We start from the raw sequence: 11,162 nt of genomic DNA on the forward strand, positions 1-11,162 counted from the left end.
TCGGTTACAATGGTAGGAGATCTGCATATCCGTATCGCCAAGCTTGCCTTCCACGCCAAGAAAAGTCCCTTCCGGACACGGGACGAAGTCTTCAATCTTGTATCTTCATAGTCTAGGAGTCCGGCCATCCGGACACCCCCTAATCCAGGACTCCCTCACCGGCGTCAGTGGCGACGCTGTCGGTGTTTCTCGGTGCCCTCCCCCCTAGGGCCTACGACACAGGCGTGCAAGGGCAGCAGAAACCCAGGCGGCGGCCGCTCGTACCACGACCTCGACACCACCTGCCAGGTGCCTTCGTCCCGGTGGCAAGGGATTGGCCGCTTCTTCGGCGGGAGGGGGTCAAGACCCTCTCTGGGGGCCTTTCCCTTCTCCTCAACTGAAAACTGGCGGATCGGTGCCATTGGCGCAAGAGGAAGCAGGGATAAGGAAGAAGAATAGGAGGAGTGACGGAAAGGGGTGAACCGGCAAAGCTCACGCGGCCCTGTACTTATAGCCGGGGAAGGCCAACCGCCGAGCACCATGACCTTAGGTAATCATGACCCATATCTTTGCATGCAGGGAATTGTCAAGTCGCGCAGTTGCCGAGGCATCATGGGAAGTGCAGACGCCCACGCCCACGCCCAATCAACCGCCACGCGGCGCCCAAGGCCGCAGGCTGTTAGGGCCCGCGGCGCTTCACGCTTGCCCCTTCGCTTCTTTGCTAAGCCAAGCCCGCGCGCGCCTTGGGCCTGGGGGCTACTGTCGGTGTTCTGGGAACGGGGGTCCCCAGACTTGCCTGCCCGCGGCCTGCGGCGTGGCTCAAGTGGGGGCCCAGCGCTTCCCATCTTCATCAGCTCAAGCTCAAAGACCCTCGCGAGGGGCCAAGCCTTGCGGGGCGGACGACAGGAAGCTTCCTCAAAGGAAGCCTCAAAAGGCAGGCTCGCGAGGAGGCGGAGAGATCAAGGCAGGGGTACCTCGCGAGGAACCCATGACGCAAGCCATGACAATCGAGACCAGGTGGGCGCCAGCTGGGCGCCGGCCAGCGCAGTGTCCTTGTTTCCCCTTTGGTGCAAAGGGGGAAAGCACAGGCCAAGGCATCAGGCAAAGGTTACCATTCCGGTGCAACGAGACCAAGACCTGCCGGACGGCAGGACGGAGGTCACCGTGGAGCCCAAGACGGCGTCATCGCCAGTGCTTTTGGCAGCCAAAGACCACCTTTGGTCAGTATAACCTGTACTAGATGTTCCCCTTCGAAATGGCCAATTGTTGGCGCCCTTCCCGCTCATTATTTGGGGAGAGGCCCAGGGCCTCTATAAATAGAGCTAGACACCACAGAGGAAGAACATCGAGAGATCATCTACCCGGAGACATCATCTAGACATCTAGACACCCCAAGAACATCGAGAGATCTAGTAGAACCCTAGAAGAGCGAGAGAGAGAGAGGCGATGAACTCACCCTAGCAGTTCATCGCACCAACTCAAGAACACCTCTCGCGAGGCTGTTCTGACCTTGTACTGTCCATCATCAGCCCCAGAGGCAATCCACCACACCACACACTGGAGTAGGGTATTACACCACAACGGTGGCCCGAACCAGTATAAACATTGTGTCTCTTGTGTTGTTCATCATTTTCATCCTAGTTTGCATGAGAGGATCAGACGTAGATTGGTAGGGGAGAGATCTCTGCGTGCACCCCAGTGTTCGAACCTCAAGGGTCTGCCGGAACCCGAAACCCGACAAGCGGTGTGTGCAGAATTGTATTCATGATCAAATTGGGCGCAATGTTCATGCCTATGTGGATTATACTGTGGTAAAGTCTAGGAAGAAGGAAACCTCGATAGATGATTTGAAGGAGACCTTTGATAATCTCCGGGTCTACAAGATGATGCTTAACCTGGCTAAGTGTGTCTTTGGTGTGCCAGTAGGCAAGCTCTTAGGCTTTCTGGTTTCAGAACGAGGTATTGAAGCTAACCCGGAGAAGATAAAGGCTATCACCTCCCTGGCTAAGCCGGCGTGTATCAATGATGTTCAGGGTTTGGCGGGTCGTATTGCAGCCTTAAGCCGGTTCATAAGCCGGTTGGGTGAGAAGTGAAGGAAATATGCCCTAGAGGCAATAATAAAGTTATTATATATTTCCTTATATCATGATAAATGTTTATTATTCATCCTAGAATTGTATTAACCGGAAACATAATACATGTGTGAATACATAGACAAACAGAGTGTCACTAGTATGCCTCTACTTGACTAGCTCGTTGATTAAAGATGGTTATGTTTCCTAACCATAGACATGAGTTGTCATTTGATTAACGGGATCACATCATTAGGAGAATGATGTGATTGACTTGACCCATTCCGTTAGCATAGCACTTGATCATTTAGTTTGTTGCTATTGCTTTCTTCATGACTTATACATGTTCCTATGACTATGAGATTATGCAACTCCCGTTTACCAGAGGAACACTTTGTGTGCTACCAAACGTCACAATGTAACTGGGTGATTATAAAGGTGCTCTACAGGTGTCTCCGAAGGTACTTGTTGGGTTGGCGTATTTCGAGATTAGGATTTGTCACTCCGATTGTCGGAGAGGTATCTCTGGGCCCTCTCGGTAATGCACATCACCTAAAGCCTTGCAAGCAATGCAACTAATAAGTTAGTTGCAAGATGATGTATTAGGTAACGAGTAAAGAGACTTGCTGGTAATGAGATTGAACTAGGTATTGAGATACCGACGATCGAATCTTGGGCAAGTAACATACCGATGACAAAGGGAACAATGTATGTATTTATGCGGTCTGACCGATAAAGATCTTTGTAGAATATGTAGGAACCAATATGAGCATCCGGGTTCCGCTATTGGTTATTGACCAGAGACGTGTCTCGGTCATGTCTACATTGTTCTCGAACACGTAGGGTCCGCACGCTTAACGTTACGATGATAATTTCATTATGAGTTTATATATTTTGATGTACCAAAGGTTGTTCGGAGTCCCGGATGTGATCACGGACTTGACGAGGAGTCTCGAAATGGTCGAGACATAAAGATCGATATATTGGACGACTATATTTGGACACCGGAAAGGTTCCGGGTAAGATTGGGACAAATACCGGATCACCGGGAGGTTATCGGAACCCCCAGGAGGTATATGGGCCTTATTGGGCCTTAGTGGAAAGGAGGGGAAAGGAGCAAGGGAGGGGGCGCCCCCCCCAAGCCCAATCCGAATTGGGAGGGGGGCCGGTCCCCCCCTTTCCATCCTCCCTCCTTCCTCTTCCATCCCTCTCCTACTCCTAATAGGAAAAAGGGGAGTCCTACTCCCGGTGGGAGTTGGACTCCCCCCCTTGGGCGCGCCACCCTCCTTGGCCGGCCCCCTCCTCCACTCCTTTATATACGGGGGCAGGGGGGCACCCCAGAGACACAACAATTGATCATTGATCTCTTAGCCGTGTGCGGTGCCCCCTCCCACCATAATCCTCGATAATATTGTAGCGGTGCTTAGGCGAAGCCCTGCGACAGTAGAACATCAAGATCATCACCACGCCGTCATGCTGAGGGAACTCTACCCCGACATTCTGCTGGATCGGAGTCCGGGGATCGTCATCGAGCTGAACGTGTGCTAGAACTCGGAGGTGCCGTAGTTTCGGTGCTTGATCGGTCGGGCTGTGAAGACGTACGACTACATCAACCGCGTTGTGCTAACGCTTCCGCTTCCGGTCTACGAGGGTACGTAGACAACACTCTCCCCTCTCATTGCTGTGCATCACCATGATCTTGCGTGTGCGTAGGATTTTTTTTTGAAATTACTACGTTCCCCAATAGTGGCATCTGAGCCTAGGTTTTATGTGTTGATGTTATATGCACGAGTAGAACACAAGTGAGTTGTGGGCGATATAAGTCATACTGCTTACCAGCATGTCATACTTTGGTTCGGCGGTATTGTTGGATGAAGCGGCCCGGACCGACATTACGCGTACGCTTACGTGAGACTGGTTCTTCCGACGTGCTTTGCAAACAGGTGGCTCGCGGGTGTCAGTTTCTCCAACTTTAGTTGAACCAAGTGTGACTACGCCCGGTCCTTGCGAAGGTTAAAATAGCACCAACTTGACAAACTATCGTTGTGGTTTTTGATGCGTAGGTAAGATTGGTTCTTGCTAAGCCCGTAGCAGCCACGTAAAACTTGCAACAAACAAAGTAGAGGACGTCTAACTTGTTTTTGCAGGGCATGTTGTGATGTGATATGGTCAAGGCATGATGCTAAATTTTATTGTATGAGATGATCATGTTTTGTAACCAAGTTATCGGCAACTGGCAGGAGCCATATGGTTGTCGCTTTATTGTATGCAATGCAATCGCCCCGTAATGCTTTACTTTATCACTAAGCGGTAGCGATAGTCGTAGAAGCATAAGATTGGTGAGACGACAACGATGCTACGATGGAGATCAAGGTGTCGCACCGGTGACGATGGTGATCATGACGATGCTTCGGAGATGGAGATCACAAGCACAAGATGATGATGGCCATATCATATCACTTATATTGATTGCATGTGATGTTTATCTTTTATGCATCTTATCTTGCTTTGATTGACGGTAGCATTATAAGATGATCTCTCACTAAATTTCAAGATAAAAGTGTTCTCCCTGAGTATGCACCGTTGCCAAAGTTCGTCGTGCCTAGACACCACGTGATGACCGGGTGTGATAAGCTCTACGTCCATCTACAATGGGTGCAAGCCAGTTTTGCACATGCAGAATACTCAAGTTAAACTTGACGAGCCTAGCATATGCAGATATGGCCTCGGAACACTGAGACCGAAAGGTCGAGCGTGAATCATATAGTAGATATGATCAACATATTGATGTTCACCATTGAAAGCTACTCCATTTCACATGATGATCGGTTATGGTTTAGTTGATTTGGATCACATGATCACTTAGAAGATTAGAGGGATGTCTTTCTAAGTGGGAGTCCTTAAGTAATATGATTAATTGAACTTTAATTTATCATGAACTTAGTCCTGGTAGTATTAGCATATCTATGTTGTAGATCAATAGCTCGCGTTTAGCTCCCCTGTTTTATTTTAGATATGTTCCTAGAGAAAACTAAGTTGAAAGATGTTAGTAGCAATGATGCGGATTGGATCCATGATCTGAGGTTTATCCTCATTGCTGCATAGAAGAATTATGTCTTTGATGCACCTCTAGGTGACAAACCTATTGCAGGAGCAGATGCAGATGTTATGAACATTTGGCTAGCTCAATATGATGACTACTTGATAGTTTAGTGCACCATACTTAAACGGCTTAGAATAGGGACTTCAAAGACGTTTTGAGCGTCATGGACCATATGAGATGTTCCAGGAGTTGAAGTTAATATTTCAAGCAAATACCCGAGTTGAGAGATATGAAGTCTCCAACAAGTTCTATAGCTAAAAGATGGAGGAGAATAGCTCAAGGAGTGAGCATGTGCTCAGATTATCTAGGTACTACAATCACTTGAATCAAGTGGGAGTTAATCTTCCCGATAAAATAGTGATTGACAGAATTCTCTAGTCACCATCACCAAGTTAGTAGAACTTCGTGATGAACTTAGATATGCAAGGGATAACGGAAATGATTCCCAAGCTATTCGTAATGCTGAAATCGACGAAGGTAGAAATCAAGAAAAATATCAAGTATTGATGGTAGACAAGACCACTAGATTCAAGAAAAGGGCAAAGGGAAGAAGGGGAACTTCAAGAAGAACGACAAGCAAGTTGCTGCTCAAGTGAAGAAGCCCAAGTCTGGTCCTAAGCCTGAGACTAAGTGCTCCTACTGCAAACGGACTGGTCACTGGAAGCGGAACTGCCCCAAGTATTTGACGGATAAGAAGGATGGCAAAGTGAACAAAGGTATATTTGATATACAGATTATTGATGTGTATTTTACTAGTGTTCGTAGCAACCCCTCGGTATTTGATACTGGTTCACTTGCTAAGAGTAGTAACTCGAAACGGGAGTTGCAGAATGAACATAGACTAGTTAAGGGTGAAGTGATGATGTGTGTTGGAAGTGGTTCCAAGATTGATATGATCATCATCGCACACTCCATATACTTTTGGGATTAGTGTTGAACCTAAATAGGTGTTATTTGGTGTTTGCGTTGAGCATGAATATGATTTGATCATGTTTATTGCAATACGGTTATTCATTTAAGTAAGAGAATAAATTGTTGTTCTGTTTACATGAATAAAACCTTATATGGTTACACACCCAATGAAAATGGTTCGTTGGATCTCGATCGTAGTGATACACATATTCATAATATTGAAACCAAAGGATGCAAAGTTAATAATGATGGTGTAACTTATTTGTGGCACTGTCGTTTAGGTCATATTGGTGTAAAGCGCATGAAGAAAAACCATGCTGATGGGCTTTTGGAATCACTTGATTATGAATCAGTTGATGCTTGCGAACCATGCCTCATGGGCAAGATGACTAAGACTCCTTCGGAACAATGGAGCGAGCAATAGATTTATTGGAAATCATACATACTGATGTATGTGGTCCGATGAATATTGAGGCTCGTGGCAGGTATCATTATTTTCTGATCTTCACAGATGATTTGAGCAGATATGAGTATATCGACTTGACGAAACACAAGTCTGAAACATTTGAAAAGTTCAAAGAATTTCAGAGTGAACTGGAGAATCATCGTAACAAAAATAAAAGTTTCTACGATATGATCGCAGAAGTAAAATATTTGAGTTATGAGTTTGGCCTTCAGTTAAAAACAAATGTGAAATAGTTTCACTACTCACGCCACCTGGAACACCACAGTGTAATGGTGTGTCCGAACGTCATAACCATACTTTATTAGATATGGTGCGATCTATGATGTCTCTTACCGATCTACCACTATCGTTTTGGGGTTATGCATTAGAGACAGCTGCATTCACGTTAAATAGGGCACCATCTAAATCCGTTGAGACGACACCGTATGAACTATGGTTTGGTAAGAAACCTAAGCTGTCGTTTCTTAAAGTTTGAGGTTGCAATGCTTATGTGAAAAAGTTTCAACCTGATAAGCTCTAACCCAAATCGGAGAAGTGCGTCTTCATAGGATACCCAAAAGAAAATGTTGGGTACACCTTCTATCACAGATCCGAAGGCAATATATTCGTTACTTTGAATGGATCCTTTCTAGAGAAGGAGTTTCTCTCGAAAGAAGTGAGTGGGAGGAAAGTAGAACTTGATGAGGTAACTGTACCTGCTCCCTTATTGGAAAGTAGTTCATCACAGAAATCTATTCTTGTGACTACTACACCGATTAGTGAGGAAGCTAATGATGATGATCATGTAACTTTAGATCAAGTTACTACCGAACCTCATAGGTAAACCAGAGTGAGATCCGCACCAGAGTGGTACGGTATCCTGTTCTGGAGGTCATGTTACTTGACCATGACGAGCCTATGAACTATGAGGAAGCGATGATGAGCCCAGATTCCGCGAAATGGCTTGAGGCCATGAAATCTGAGATGAGATCCATGTATGATAACAAAGTATGGACTTTGATTGACTTGCCCAATGATCGGCGAGCCATTGAGATCAAATGGATCTTCAAGAGGAAGACAGATGTTGATAGTAGTGTTACTATCTACAAAGCTAGAATTGTCGCAAAAAGGTTTTCAACAAGTTCAAGGTGTTGACTACGATGAGAGTTTCTCACTCGTATCTATGCTTAAGTCTGTCCGAATCATGTTAGCAATTGCCGCATTTTATGAAATCTGGCAAATGGATAAACAAAACTGCATTCCTTAATGGATTTATTAAAGAAGAGTTGTATATGATGCAACCAGAAGGTTTTGTCGATCCTAAAGGTACTAACAAAATATGCAAGCTCCAACGATCCATCTATGGACTGGTGCAAGCATCTCGGAGTTGGATATATGCTTTGATAAGTTGATCAAAGCATATAGTTTTATACAGACTTGTGGTGAAGCTTGTATTTACAAGAAAGTGAGTGGGAGCACTACAACATTTCTGATAAGTATATGTGAATGACATATTGTTGATCTGAGATAATGTAGAATTATTCTGCAAAGCATAAAGGAATGTTTGAAAGGAGTTTTTCAAAGAAAGACCTCAGTGAAGCTGCTTACATATTGAGCATCAAGATCTATAGAGATAGATCAATACGCTTGATAAGTTTTTTCAAATGAGTACATACCTTGACAAGATTTTGAAGTAGTTCAAAATGGAACAGTTAAAGAAGGAGTTCTTGCCTATGTTACAAGCTGTGAAGTTGAGTAAGACTCAAAACCCGACCACGGCAAAAGATAGAGAGACAATGAAAGTCATTCCCTATGCCTCAGCCATAGGTTCTATAAAGTATGTCATGCTATGTACCAGACCTATTGTATACCCTGCCTTGAGTTTGGCAAAGGAGTACAATAGTGATCTAGGAGTAGATCACTGGACATTGGTCAAAATTATCCTTAGTGGAATAAGGATATGTTTCTCGATTATGGAAGTGACAAAAGGTTGGTCGTAAAGGGTTACGTCGATGCAAATTTTGACACTGATCCAGATGACTCTAAATCTCAATTTGGATACATATTGAAAGTGGGAGCAATTAGCTAGAGTAGATCTGTGCAGAACATTGTTGACATAGAAATTTGCAAAATACTTACGGATCTGAATGTGGCAGACCCGTTGACTAAAATTCTCTCACAAGCAAAACATGATCACACCTCAGTACTCTTTGGGTGTTAATCACATAGCGCTGTGAACTAGATTATTGACTCTAGTAAACCCTTTGGATGTTGGTCACATGTCGATGTGAACTATGTGTCGTGGAATTGTCACGACAGATGTCCTTAGTGTCAGGACTTAGTCGCGAGGCCAACGCATCTATGTGGTAGCTTGAGAGGGGTTGAGCGGGACGAGAGACATGATGTTTTACCCAGGTTCGGCCCCTCACGGTGGAGGTAAAAGCCTACATCCTGCTTGATTGATATTGATGATGATCATCACGGTTACAAGAGTGCTCTATCTCGAGAGCTATTGTCTAAACCTAACTTGTACAACTTGTGGAACTTGTCAATCTTGTCCCCTTTTGGGGAGCCCTGCCCCTCCTTATATATGTTGAAGGGGTGGGTTACATGTGGAGTCCTGTTAGGATTAGGACTAGTCTATCTTAATACAAACGGGATACAAGTCCGAGTCTTGACTCCTTGTAAGGGAAATATTCCTCACCCCTTTTCTCTTAAACCGGCCCACCATCAGCATAAACCGGCCTTCTGGGCCTTGGGCCTTGTCATCCGTCTGTCCCGCCCGCCGGGTTACTAGTGAGTCATAATGTTCAGGTGGGTTGCTTGTAAACCGCCAAGTTAGGGCGGGTCGCCAGTGAATCGCCAAGTCTCAGCCGGGTCTCAAGTAAACCGCCAAGTCCGGCCGGTTTATGATGCGGGGTATATCCCTGACATTAGCCCCCAGTTTAGCTTGGATTTATCCATGGTAAACTGATCCTGTAAACAAACACAAGAACAACTTTGACAAGTTGTACTCCAGGTTAAAAATTCTTGTAAACTGGCACCTGATCATCCTTAAATCCTTGTTATTTCCTCCTTCTAGAAAATCCGAGTCAATAGACCAACTTCATAATCAATTTGCTTGCAGAAGATATTTTGTAAATAAAGAATCCATTCGAATCGGCCTTCAATGCTCTGATTTGACAAAAATATTGATCTTCAAATATTCAACTGATATTCAGCCGGCTTGAAGATGTAGAACTTGCCGGTTTATGATTACCACCATTGTTGGGTTATAAAAACTAATAATTCTGGGTCATGATTGTTGCCAACGCCGGTTCACAACGCCGGTTCATGATTATTGATGATACCGGGTTGCAGCCACAGGGTCATAATGATTGGTGACGCCGGGTCAATCTGGTTTTCTCAAACAGAGAATTTGAAAATATTTCTTCGATAATAATATAATACCTGTAGCCCCCAAGTCTTGAGTAGAACAAAGTGATGGCTTAAGACTTGCTTCAATATAAATACTACAAATTTTGAAGAAATCCATGTTGTTCATCCTAGTCACTAGTAAAAACTGAATACTCCATATTATGTAGCCCCCAAGTACCGGGTTGTCATGCTTGCAGCAACCTGGGACTTATAATTGCTTACAAAAACTTCAATCACTGTATCCCCCAAGGGCCGGGTCATTATGCAATAATGAGCAGGGACTTTGTAAATATAATCATGTAGACTTGAGCAGTGATGTGTAGCCCCCAAGGGCCGGCTTAGTAAGATAATACTGAACCGGGACTTGATATATACTTCAATGAAAACAAAATCTTATAATGTAGCTTCCATCATACGGCTTGAACCCACGTCCACAAGGTTAAGAGCTTTGTGCTTTACCAACCGAGCAATGGATCCTTCAATATTATGGACGAAAACTTGTGTACCTTGAATTGTTGACAGGAGCAATTGGTAGCCCCCAAGGGCCGACTCATTATAATATGATGAGTCGGATCTTCAATAATACTAGTAAAAAGGACTTTGCATTAGCCCCCAAGTGTCATGGTGCATGCTTGCAGCGACATGAGACTTGCATGTAATCTCAATTTCAATAATGTAGCCCCCAAGTACCGGGTTGTAAGCCTGCAGCGACTCGGGACTATTCCTTCCATTGTAGAATAAATCATATCCTTTGATAAAATAATAGCCATTGCGCTAACGCGACTTTGAAAACTCAATAATACCGGTTATTAATAACCATAAAAATCCAGCCATGTTGGCTATTCAAGATAATATAATCTGGTATGAAAACCTCATTCATTCAATATCATAATGAAAATTCAGCCAAGTTTGGCTATTTGAATAATATAACCCAATGATTTATAAGCTCATAATTCCAATGGCGCAATCCAAATATATATACTGGCGACTTATAGTCCAAAGCCAGGCCGGTTTAACAAACCTGTTTGTTTCTGCATATAACAAGTTTAAAGTGTCCTGGCGGTTTACCGCCGGACGGGTCATAATGCCCAACATATAACCCGGGTTTATAACCAAGGCTGCACTTAAGAATAATCAAATATGAAATATATCATACATGTGACATTGAATCACATTGTTGGTTTTACCAACTTTTTGTAGTAAAGGTGATAACCCAAATCTTGAGTACTGATAA

This window comes from Triticum aestivum, chromosome 6A, assembly GCF_018294505.1.
Source record: "Triticum aestivum cultivar Chinese Spring chromosome 6A, IWGSC CS RefSeq v2.1, whole genome shotgun sequence".
Classification (NCBI taxonomy): Eukaryota; Viridiplantae; Streptophyta; class Magnoliopsida; order Poales; family Poaceae; genus Triticum; species Triticum aestivum.